Source organism: Pinus tabuliformis, chromosome 5_2 (assembly GCF_031772625.1).
Source record: "Pinus tabuliformis cultivar Carrire ecotype Pingquan chromosome 5_2, CPIR1, whole genome shotgun sequence".
Classification (NCBI taxonomy): Eukaryota; Viridiplantae; Streptophyta; class Pinopsida; order Pinales; family Pinaceae; genus Pinus; species Pinus tabuliformis.
The window spans coordinates 684665773-684679446 of record NC_142306.1 but is presented as its reverse complement, the minus strand read 5'-3'; positions in this window follow the sequence as shown (position 1 = coordinate 684679446).

The following is a 13674-nucleotide window of genomic DNA, read 5'->3' as shown; positions in this document are numbered from 1 at the left end:
GATTGTGGTGGACACTTGTATTGGAAGTCCACCGTGGATAAGATACTGAGGGCTGGTTACTATTGGCCCACTGTTTTCTCTGATGTCAAGAAATTTACCACTTCATGTCACAAATGCCAAGTATTTGAGGGAAAGAGAAAGTTACTGCCACTACCTTTGAGACCTATTGCAACAGAGAGACCTTTTCAACAATGGGGCTTGGATTTCATTGGGGAAATTCATCCCTCATCCTCAGGCCAGCATAGATGGATCCTCACAGCCACAGACTACTTCACCAAATGGATTGAGGCCATCCCATGTAGACAGGCAAATGATTCAACAATCATTCAGTTTTTGGAAAATAATATATTGTCCAGATTTGGTTGTCCTGATAAGATAATAACAGACAATGCTGCTGCTTTCAAATCTAAGAAGATGGTGAACTTCTGCCACAAATTTCATATTACCTTGGGCCATTCTACTGCATACTATCCCCAAGGAAATGGCCTTGCTGAATCATCAAATAAAAGCCTTATAAACATCATAAAGAAGATGTTGGAAGAAAATAAGAAGAACTGGCATAAGAAGCTAGTCAATGCCTTATGGGCAGACAGACTAACAACCAAGAGATCCATTGGGGTCAGCCCATATGAGTTAGTTTATGGATTAGAAGCCAAATTTCCTTCATCACTAGGGGTTCCTGTTATGAAACTGCTTCAAGAAAGTCAAGCTGAGCCCAATGACATGCAAAGAAGGATCAATCAAATAATATGTTTGCAGCAAACTAGAGACCAAGTTTTCAGCAGAGTTCAAGTTTTACAAGAAAAATTAAAGAAAGCTTTTGATAGAAGGACCAAGGCAAAAGATTTCAACATTGGTGACAAAGTCCTCAAGTGGGATTCAAGAAGGGAAGATAAGGGAAAACATGGAAAATTTGATTCCCTTTGGAGAGGACCATTTGTTGTTCAAGCAGTACAAGGAAACAATACTTATTTCCTTAAAAGTCTTGATGAAGCTGATTTAGATGAAGGTCCTGTGAATGGCAGGATGTTGAAGCACTATTTTGACTACTATCCATGAGTGCAGCCTAAGTATCCCTTGTACATATTCAGCTGTATATATTACTTTCTGTTAACATGTGAAAATGTAGTTTTTTCAAGTTTTGTCAGTTATCAGCAAAAGGCAAATAAGTTCAGAGACCTACTAAGATGGGAAGGGCACAGTGTGGAGAATTCAAAGAAGAATATTCCAAGTTTTGATACAAGAAGTCAAGGGCCAAGGCATTCTGACCTGCTGTTCTTGGTCTTTCAAATGGAAAAACCATCCCCATGTGGAGCCACTGTTAGCTACCTATACCAATAGGTTTCATATTTCATGATTAGCAAAGAAAGTTCCAAATATGCTCTGCTTTGGTGATGCAAAGATCCCATATTTTCAAGGAAAGACAACATGTGTATACAGCTTGATGTTGACTCAATTTTGATGGATGGTCCAACAGCCTAATCTGGATCATGCCATGTTTCAATTTTCTGTTGTAGAATAGAGAAAGAAGTCTGTCCAAACTGTTTAATCTTGGCAGACCAGTAGTTAGGTAGAGAATTAAGGTTCCCAACTGCTTAATCTGGGACCTTGGAAGCAATAAGGGTAGCCTTAGATAGAAAATCAAAATAAAAAGCCAAAAGAAAAGAAAAGGCACATAAGGGTCTGCAAGTCTAAGTGCACCCTCCATGAAGAAACAAAAAATGCTAGACAAGTAGATGGGTAGGTAGATGGGGTTGCAGAAATGTCATTCATTTCAACTGAATCTTGCTGGTCTAACATAAAGGAAGCATCAATGGATAGAAAAGCTCCTCTTCTCTATCATTTTGCAGCAACACAATGGAGCATGTCTAACTTCCCATTTTCCCCCTCCACATTCATTGCTAACACCCCTACACCAGTTGTGTTCATGAAAGAAGTCAAGGTCTTGTGTTGGTTCTTGGTTCTTTAAGAGCCACATTTCTTGTCTAAAATTCTTTTCATTTTGATCTACTTCCTAAACTAAGTTAATTCCATACAAAACTTAGTGTTACCACTTCTAAAATATCTTCTCATTCACTTCTCCCATTCATATTAACCCCTAACTTCTTATTATCTAAATCCCCTATGTTACCCTGTTTCCTCACTATTATAAACACTATGGTGTATAAACCCCAAGCATTCTATAAATATCCCTTCCCCTTTGGCATTATAGCCATATGTTCACAGTCAGGGATTAAAGTGACATCTGGTCAGTTTAAGAACCCAAACCCTACCCCTCTTACCCCTTCAGAAGTCATTTAAACCATTTAACCCTTCATTTGCAAAAGAACCTTGTAAAAAAACCCATTTTCACCCCTAACCCGCTTTATTCGCAAAAATACATAAAAAACCCACTTTTCCGTCTTACCCAAAGTATGGGCGCAAGACATATTTTCATAAAAATACATTGAAAAACCATATACATTCGCCAAACTCCAAAGGTCCCCGCCGGGCGCGTATTCCAAAGAAAATATTATTTTATTCCCCGCCCCCTTCCGTATTGTCCTGGCACCTTGGCGATCCGTCGACCGTCAGATCTGGCTCTTTTCATCGGACGGCCCACATGCATATCGGGTCAGGCCCAACGTCCGTAAGTTAGCTTCCGAAATTTGTCAGAGGGTGACGTCAGGCCTCTGCCACGCGTCACCCCCAAATTGTATCGGGCCGCCCTCTGACAACCCCGCTTCCGTATAAAGAGCGGTGCGATATCATACCGCTTACCATTTCTGGTATTGTGTGAACCCGCCATGCCAACCTCACTACCACGTCAAGCCCACGTCATTGCTACATCACCTCCGCGTCAGCGCCCCCGTCCGCCACTGCTCCAACCTGCCCGCCACCTCACCACCCCCGTGGACCACTCACAAGCCGCCACGCCAGCCAATGATGTCATGCTGACGTCATCCGACCTTGACCCCACCTGATGACGTCATGCTGACATCATCCAAAAAAAAGTGCCAAATAACCTAAAAGTCCACATTTTTGCCCAAAATTGTCGTTTTTGTCACTTTTGCAAAAAACGACTGTTGCTCACCTCTGCATGTATTTTGCGACCAATCTGTCGCCAACCTGCAAGAATCGAACTGAAGACCGTTGGCGCGCCAAATCCACCTGCATTTGTCACCATTGCCGGCAATTCACGAGGTATTTATCCGAATTATTCCTCCTGCCCCTGGTTTTGTCCATAAATCTCCAAAGATAGTTTAAAAGAGTGAAAAAACACAGCATTTACCAGCAAATCCCGGTGTTTAGCCTCCATTTTCAACTGTTGAATTGAAATTCACCTGCAGAGCCTTGTTTATCCAAGTTTTCACCAAACCTGCAATCTGTCCGCGCATTCGTGGACTTAAAACCCAAGCTGCTATAATTGACCGTGAAGAGAGTTTTTAAGGCCAAGCATTTACTCCAGCAGTGCTTTATGCACTGTTTCAATTGCTGCCACTGCCATTCTACCCTATGTTCCTCAGTAAGTCACTTCTCTGGTCCAAGAAATACTCCTCTGTGTCGCTTTGTTCAGTAACACCAGTTCACATACAAACAGAGTCCTAAAGTAACCATGGATGCACCGGTAGCACCTGTGGCCTTGAATATTGCTCCATTAAATGCCCCTCAAAGAGAATTGGAGTGGAAACCATTAGCAGACCTAGATTATCAAATATCAGAGGAAATGCTAATGCATAGCAAGTACCACATCCACTTGCTAAATGAATTGAAGATTAAGCATGAGAGTGGAACGGATGTATTGGGCATTTGGGACTCTTTCCTCCCAATATTCAAGCTCCCTCAGGTCAACCAGTTTCCTGACCTAATCCACCGATGTGCTGACTGCTATGACCCCGCTCAGAGGGCTGTGCTTGACCCTTCAGGCTCAGTTGTTTTTTATGTCACCCCTGAAGCCATCAGAGAGATGCTACACTTCAATACTGATAAGAAATTAGTTCCTTTATCACTGATAGATCTGATAAAGCAAGGAGCTAAACTGACAGATGCTCAGGTCACCAAGTTGAATCAATTGTACATTGACTCTGACACCGTGAAGTATCCTCCCATTTCTCATGTATACCTCAACCAATTGGGCAGAGACCTTGTAGACATGATTAGTCCCATATTAGGCTATAATTCAATTGAGTTTGTTGATGAAACTGTGCTGGTGATGATGCTCATGTTTTTCCCTAGCAAGTCCCCAATCTGTTATGACTATGCCACTTACATATCCGATAAAATACATGAGCAATTGAAGAACTTGTCAAGAGAAAGGGTGTTCAGATACACCTCCTATATCTACCACTTAATCTTATATTATCAACATGAGAAATTTCCTTTTGTTGTGAAAAGAGTGGATGCACAAGGCAATCCAAGGTCAGTAGTCTATTGGTCCTCTGTTTTCCACTGCAGATCTTGTTCTCCATACACTTATTGTGAGTTTATAGACCTTTTCATCCACCCAGCCATGTCTCTGCTTCTGAGCTCACCTCCTCCTAGACTAACTGATGAGATGCAGAGGATTCTTCAGCTGTCTAAGGTATACAGCATTGGGGATTGGTATTATTACCAAAACCACACAGTTATCATAATATATGGGTGTGAGTTGCCCCCATACAGATTACCCAAATATGTGCCTATGAGATTGTTTGCCCTTGAATACTTCAGGCAATTTGGGAATGCTGATGTACTCCATTTTTCAGGAAAAGGCAAGAAAGCACAGCTCAAAGTCAGAAACCAATTAGGCCACTTCATTTACAATAAAAGGGAGGAAGGTTGGCAAGAAAGAGATAGCATGCTAGAAGCCCTTGGCTTACAGACCAGCTTCCTTTGGAAACCATACAACCCCAATCATTTCATAAGTTTAAGAAGGATCAGATATAGGCTGGCCAGTTATGACCACTTAAGTTTGCCTCACATAGAAAAATATGCAAATCAAATAAAGTGGAGGAAAGGCACCTTAGAGGAGGCTGCCACACAAGAAGAACTAAGTCAAAGAGCAGTAAAAAATCTCCAAAAGTTGGCTGACTTAGAGCTTTGTTCACAGGTATTTGCTCTTCCAGGCACTCAAGTGGGAGCAGCTGCCTCATCCTCTACAGCACATCAGCAAGCAGCCAAAGCTACTGATCAAACTTCCAGCAAAGGCAAAGAGAAAGAGATGGAGCCAGAGCAGCCACCTCATGAGGAGGTACAGCAGTAGGGAGTGCAGCAACAGCAACAGGTACAACAGCAACAAGGGGGGCAGCAAGGAAAAGAGCAGCCAGTGCAACAAGAGCATACATTAGAGGCCCCAATGTCCACCGGGCAGCAGGCTCAAGACACTCTGCCTCCTAGGCAGGAGACAACAGTGGAGGCCTCAGTCCTCCAAACCCCACAAAAAGAAGACATAAATAGAAAGAGGGACAGAGAGCTGGAGACTCCCCTCACTACCTCCACAACTCAAGGGGATAAAAGACAAAGTTTAAATCCCCTCTCAGAAGAAGAAATGCCTATAGGTCAATCTTTGGGCATGGGCCCACCAAGCATGGAAGCCTCGGCAAGTTCCTTCCAGTAGGAACAAGAAAGGACAGTGGGAGGAGAAGTCAGCTCCTCAAGCCAGCAAAGGGGAGGTGAACTAGGCATCAAACAACAGTTTATTGATATAAAGAAGAGGAATGAGCCAATAAGAATACAGCTGTACAATCATTTGTTAAAGATGGATCCCACTAACCAGCAGAGATTAATGTCTGCATATGATGTCCAGGAGGGCAAAATGATCATGAGCCACTTTATGCCAACCGCGTTGTAGCCACAGTCGCCTGCAGACTACTTAAGGACCAATCTTGAGGTCCTTGCCAAGGACATCCACCCGATGGATCAGATTGAATTGCATAAGCAAACGGGTGAGATGGTGTATGCCTCCTTGGCAGACAAAACATTAGTGAACTATAGGCTAGAAAATAGCCTAAACAACACAACTGCCCAACTTGAGTTGGAGAGAGCATCCTCCCAGGCAAAAGACAACCGAATCAAAGCATTGGAGGATATCATCATAGAACTTGGGCATGATCCCAAGGACATCAAGGCCGTACAAGCATTGTTGAAATTGAGGGATGCAGATATGGCAGCATTGAAGAAAATGATTAAGATCCCAGCAACCATTCACCCACAAACAGAAGAAGTTGCCTAGCTGAGGCATGATCAAGATGCAGCAGCTATGCTGGTATCATTATATAAATAGCTGATCTAGACACAAGAAAAATTTGGAGAATCAGAGGCTGCACTGCAGGCAGCACTACAACAGAAGGAAGGAGGCCAAACTTCTCAGCCCCCTCCAGAAATAATCAATCTGGAGGAACCTCCTCAGACTACTGCTCCTCCTACTGAACAGACAGCACCATCTACATCAGCAACTGCACCAACAACAGAGCAGGCTCCAAGCCTGGATATGCAGAAGCTCAAGAATGAAATTCAGGCCTTAGAGGCCCAAATGGCAGAGCTAAATGAAGCCAGGGAGAATTTGGCTAAGCTCAATGAAAAATATGACAAATCCAAGCAGACTGTAGCAGAAAAAGGAAGGGAAATAAAGGCCCTTAAGGAGAAGATAAAGGAGCTGGAGAAGGAGCTCACACTTGACAAAGTGATAGCTGAGCTTAAGACAGTTTTATGGGCCAACATTGGCCAATCAATCACTGATCAATGGCAATACATTGAGACCATTCATGAGCAAATAGAGCTCATAGGAAAGGCACACAGGGAAATCCAGAGAGCAAGGGCATCTCTAGGCAATATGCCTGAGGTTGCCAATAGAATGATCAATGTGCTTAATAACAGAACAAGTGCTCAGTTGGCAGCAATGGGAATTTCCAACAGAACTGAGACCATTTTGCTGATAAAGAGGGTCCTGACACTAAGAAGCCTGGTACAAACACTGGAAAGAAGAAGCCAGGACATGCAGACAGAGGTTAATAAGTTTATGGACAAATTTGTAGCATTACAAAACAGAGGTCTTCCTAGCTTACTGAACAGCGCAGGGAGACTACTTTCACATGAAAATTATGCCAAGAGGGTCAACACATTTGCTACAAATCAGATCACTGAAAGGCCAAGTACTTCAGAAGAAACAGGGCCAGCATCAGGGCAAAGTCTCTATAACAGGGTAGAGAACCTATTTTTCATCATGAATGAGATCAAACATTTGTTTGAAGTACCTCCAAACTTCTACAAATACACAGAGGCAGATGAGACTTTAGAGGCAATTCTGAGACATCAATTGCCCACACAGGAAGTCTGGACCAAAATGATACAGTTAATACTGTAAACAAGAACCTGTAACCAAGTTTTTTCATTAAAATATATAAGTTATCATGCACAGGAAAAATTTGATGAATTCAGCATGTATGGAGAAAAATGGGCTGAGCCAACTCAGCAAAACCATTCGGCCACTAAAGCAGCACTGGCAGTCACAGGTGACAGGGCCGAGAAAGCTACAGGATGACAGGGACATAAAGACATATTATCCAGCATTAAAAAAGAACGTTCAAACCGACTCAGTGGCCTCCAAAGGTCAAAAAAGTCTTCTGACAGAATTAAAGAGCATTTATTTTGTATTCAAAGCTGTAATAACTTTCTTATCTGCTGTTCTGTAATAGTTGGTGAACGTATTTATTTCTGAGATGACTCAACGGTTCAGATATTTTGTATGACCAATTGTATATATTCCCCCTCGCATAAGCTTGCAGGGGTTGTTGTGGATTTCTCTTCTAGAGTTTCTTATGTTGTAAATTTCCAGAGTATTAATACAAAAGCTGATGGAATTTCCAAAGCTCTGCGTTATCTGAGGCATTGTGGTGTTTTGCTGAATATTACAGGATTCCTGCGTACTTCATGGCACAATAAGTTCTCCTTAAAAACTCTTCGTTATGTGTTTTTGTTATCTTTTCATAGCTCATTCATGTTTCTGTGTTTCATAGTTAATGGCAAAGAAAAAGAATAGTTCCAGGATTTATTCACAGAATACCCTGAACTCAATCTATGCTGTTATAAATGTTTTTCTTCAGTTATAGTCATAAGGTGTAATTCTTAACTGCTGCACCTCCAAACTATATCTTTCTCAGTGATTGTTGTTTCAGGAATTCAAGTTTGCTCCTGTGCAATATATCTCTTTCTTACACCCCCAGCTTAGTGGAAAATTCTTAATTGCTTTTCACTGGTTAAACACACTTCATAATCACAATTTCAATTTTGTTTCATGATGTATTTAAATGGCCCTGCAGTTTCAGCAACTCAACTCAATATTTCAGACAACCTGTAGCCACAGACTCCATTGCCCAATGAACTAATACTGCCTGAAGACTTCCACCTTAGGTACAGAGAGACATCTCTCAACCAAAACATAAAACCAAAACCCTGAACTCATAACTAGCCTAAAATCTTCACAAAACAGAGACAAACCTTAAAGAGAGAGCCCTCTCTGATTACAGTTTGGCTAGAAGCTGTAATCCAAAGATTGGTTAGTGGTTACCCCGGCCGTATTCCCTTGGGAGTCAAAGGGAACAACCTGGGTGTTAACACCCACATTGCCCTAATTTCTACATTCTTGTGCATCATCGCTTCCTCCATCCTCGAACAAATCCAATTGCTCCTTAGCCCCATTCACCAGGTCCTAGACCCCTTAACATAATTATCCAACCTCTATTTCCACTTTCCCACCATTTTTCCTCCATCAACCCTCCAAATTCCTCTTTTCGAAACATCCTGTAGAACCCTTGCAGACTTCCTGTAGAAGCTCACGAAAGCGGTTTCTTGAGATCCGATCACTGTGAAACTCTTTGGAAGGGTGCTAGGGACCCCTTAGGCCCTCTTCTAACCTTCCAAACCTCTTGCAAGCATTCCCTTTCGCCAATCCACCTCTGGACAGTCAAAAACAGTTAAAGCACATGCACAATAATTCTGCCAACTTACTCAAAAATACAAAAAGATGTTTATTTTCATATTTCACTTCAGAAGTAGCTTAGTCACATGCATTTTACCTTTCTAAGAGTCCATGGCATTCCTTTTAGTAGCTTTCATCCTCTTTCTTGCATCAGTAGGGCTAGCTGGTAAAATTAGGGTTTTCTAGGGTTTGCATTTCCTTTTAGCTTTTCAGTTTCTTTCTGCAAGTAGATTAGCCTCCTTTGAGTTAGCTTTCATCCATCAGTTAAAAAGCTTCTTCTAAGATCTCATAGAAGTTAGCTTAAGCTCCTAGCAGACTTGTGCCAGCTGACCAAGTGATAGCCGCAGCAAGAGCCAGTACTTGTGCATACAGCACCGTCACTTTCAAATTTGTTACGAACTACCGGGCTGATAAAATTAAAGAAGGGTGTTCCAGGAGTTGCAGCATTATTGCTGCAATACTGGGGCCCACCATCTTTTTAGCGCCGTTGCCGGGGAAGCGTCAAAGTATTGGTGATTGCTACTTTTCTTCTATTTTCTACTACAACTTTCTGCTAAGTAGTTTATTTCATTTCCATTCTACAATTTCATTTCCGCAAAAGTAGATTAGACATTTCCTGCTTTCATAGATTAGCATTTCAATTCCACAATTTCATTTCTGCAAGCGTAGATTAGCATTTCAATTCCGTAATTCAATTCTGCAAGCATAGATTAGCATTTCATTCCTGTAATTTCATTTCAGCAAGATAGATTTTAGTTAGTTGTAGTTCAATCTATTTCAGTTTTGCAGGTACAAGCAGAAAAAAAAAAAAAAAAAAAAAAAAATAAATAAATAAAATAAAATAAATAAATAAAATAAATAAATAAATAATAATAATAATAATAATCAACGAAAAAGATTTCATTTCATGCCTTGTAGGAGTAGAGATAAGTCAGAAAAATGTTTGCACAATACCCCCCACTGCTTCACACATCCAACCTTCTCCCTTCTTCGATGGCTGTGAGTAAGAACAATCCCTAGGTGGACATCAAGACATATTTGAAGAACCTCTAGGGGAGAAGAAGAAGAAAACATTCCTCTAGAGCAAATGGCTACAAACAGAAATGTTGGGAGTAGTACCTTATCCAAAAATGAATTTGCAAATCAGATGGAAGATTTCAAGAGCGAGGTGAGGCAGTTTCTTACCATGCAAATGGATAACTTGTGGATCCAAAGGAAGCAAGAGGAAGCCGAGAGGGCTTTGGCCATCTTCTGTCCTAGGTGCACTAGAAAGCATCCTAGGAAAGAATGTCCAATGCACTCCGTAGAAGTGTGTTTCGTCTGTGAAGAATACCATCCTACGAATCGGTGCCCTTCCTTGCCTGGACTTAAAGCTGCATATCAGAGAGCCAAAGAAGCCACTGAATCACTCTATTATATGAACCAAAGGAGGCCACATGGACCCATACCCTACCAGCAAGGAATGCAAGGGACATCCCAGACCTATTACGACCCCTATCAAGCCACTTCCATGCCTTCTTGGGGTCCCCCTGCTCATCCTTCCTGGTCCACACCCCCTCCTTGGTCGTATCCTCCTCAATACCATGCTTCTCCAGTTGCTCATTCGTTTCACTCTTATGCTCAGCCACAGCCTCAGTGGAATGCACCTCATCAGGGGTGGAGGCCCTAGTACAACTCTCCTCCCGCTCATTTTCCTCCACCACCTGCCCAACCACAACCCCATCCACATCCATCTCAAATATACACCCCCACTCAACTACCCATGCCACCATTTCCAAACTCACACATTGGAGTAGCTCAACCCAGTTACAATGCTGAGGCACAACATGTCCAAACAACTCCTCTTGAGCTCAATGATATTCACCATAGCTCAGGAAGAATATTGCAAGAAAGAGATTATATTGACAGCATTGAAGGACCACATCCAGCAAAAGAAGATTCAAAAGAGGAGATCAAATAACCATGGGCTGCACTTGATGAAGAGAAGACATCAGAATCAAAGATTGAGAGTACTCCCTCATGGTTACCATCAAATCCTCCATGTATTCAAGAGAAAACTTAGCAAAAAGAGGAATATTTGAAGGTCATGATAGAAGAAGATATGGAGAATGATCCAGATCAGTAAAAGGATATCAGAGCCATATTGAGATATGGTTCCAGACAGTCACTAAGTTGCAGCAGTACTTTCTTCCTCAACTATGTTTGATCCCTTCAAAGTCAAATCATTCGGTCTTTGAAATCCGGATAGCTGTCAAAGCATGCATTTCAAGCCTCCACATCATCTTGTCTCTAATCTCGATGTGCACATGGCTCCATTGGAAGTATTCTTATACTTGAAAATGATTTTGTTTTTCAAGTAGGGTAGGGTAGGAAAAAAGAAAAAAATGAAAAAATGAAAATAAGAAGAAAATAAAAATCTAAGGTGAAAACCTCCTTGGAGGCACCTCAGATTGGCTCATTGATTGAAAACCTCCATGAGGCGGTCAATGGGTTGGAAAGAAGAAAAAAGAAAAAAAAATAAGATTCATGGGTGAAAACCTCCCTTGGAAGCACCCAAGGCAGGCAATTAGGGTGAAAACCTCCATGAGGCAGCCTAGTTGTTTTCAAAAAAAAAAGAGAGAAAAAAAAGAAGAAAAAAGAGAAAAAATAAACCTAATTTCTATTGAATAATTGTAGGTTGCAAGAAGGACATTGCAGGTCAGGAGGATCGCTCAAAACAAAGACAGAGGAAGTTTTGTGCCTTTTACAGGAAGTTCTGTGTCTTCTACAGGAAGTTCTATGTCTTCTACAGGAAGCCTACAAGCAAGCCAAAATTGATCTCTGAAGAGGACCATAAGGCTAGGAATATGTCCATGAGGCCTGCACACATCCATGTTTCCATCCCTCACCCTTCTCCATTATTCTTTCCATCTCATTGTGCTTCTTTCCTAAAAACTGTGTGCTCTACAGGAAGTTCCTCTAGAAATTATAAGAAGCTAGAAATGGATTTCAAAAAGGCAGTATGGCGAACATGATAGCCTCCTAAAGGGTTCATAAGTCCTCCTACAATCTTCAAACTCCTCCTCCATCATTTCCATGCCTGCATCACAGCCCAAGCTCATTTTTTCTTACCATGTAAAAAACTGCAGAATGCTTGGAAGCAAAAATACATAGTGCTGAAATTTGTTTTTTCCCTAACTTGAAAACCCTCCATCCATTTACAAAACCATTTTACGAGGAGTTGTATAGGGATGATGGCAACACACCTGAGCAATTTCAACCAATTCTGGTGCACGGTTTCCAAGAAATCAACCTCCATCACCTTCATCCATTTTTGCATTTTCTCCATATCTGTGCATCTGTTTCAAAATCTATTTCATGGGGAGATGCATATGGGTGATAGTCACCTACCCAAGCAGTTTCAGCCGATTCCGATGCACGGTTTCCGAGAAATTGACCTCTGTAATATTAAGATATTTTCAGTTTTTCTCGATATCCGTGCATCCATTGACCATAATTTTGCTATGGGAGGTGAATAACAATGATAGAAGCATGCTCAAAAAGTTTTAGGTCAATCCGATTTATCGTTTGGGAGCAATGGAGGAAACAAGTTGTTGTCCTGCGAAAATCCAGCATCAGCAGCATGAAGGTGCAAATCTGAAGGATGAAACTGACTTTTGCAACTTAGATCCAACCAGAGGATACCTGCACAAGAAAAATAACCACACATCAAACAACAAAAAGCTTATAGCATAAAGGATCCAGGCATGCAATAATGGAATATGAGCATGCAGCAGCAAAAGCACCTCACAGCGACCACATTCGACTTCCAGGTACGTGACTAAGCTCGTTCCTCTGATTGCATGAATGTAATTTGAGAACTACGTGAACAATGAGATGGTTGTGATTAAAAAATTGGTGGCCAGCTAACTGGCCACCCTCATCCAGTTCAAACAGTGCTCGGTGGGTGAATACGACACGTGTGCTCAGCCATCTCAGGAGGAAATCTGGAAACAAGTAGTGGTGACCATTTAAACTTAAATGTAATTGATGGAAGTGATTACAGGTAGAAAAAATGAAGTTTCGGGACAACACTGCCATCTGCATGGGGCCAATGCACATTTTTCCACCTCATCCCCTCACCACGAATCACGCCGCAATTAAAAAAAATGTTGCGCTGAAACTCACACCACCTGTTGTTCATTTGCACTTGCAATGTCCTCAACTGAAGTATGCGTCCTCCGCTTCCACAAAATGATTAACTAGTCGTCCTCCACTGGTTTTTCTACCTATCTTCGAGATTCTGTTGCATATCGGGCTCACTCAGAGGCGCAGTAGCGTTCTACAGGAACCGGGGGGGTCTTCTACAGGAAGTACGACACAACTTTCCGGAGCAGGGAAGCCTGGACTTTTCCACGTCGAATTTGGAGTTCCGAGAGAGGTAGGCTCGAAAACACTCTTCCATGCATGGTATGTTTCAAAAAGGTGGTGAAATTGAACTATCTTGAATTGGAAAGTCCGAGAAAAGTCTGCCTATGAGTTAGCGATAGCAGTTGCCTGTGTATTTGCACGGAATTTCTCAGTCGTTCTACATCAAAATTTTCCTCCACAGTTCCTGTTAAAAAAATTCTCCTATAGGAAAGATAGGCAACTGTGAGGGCTAGCCTGTATATAAAAAATTTGAATTTGCATGTTTGTATGTATGCTGGGAGTAAAAATTGAAGTGCTGTACCCTGTTTGTGGAAACCAAATTTCTCCCT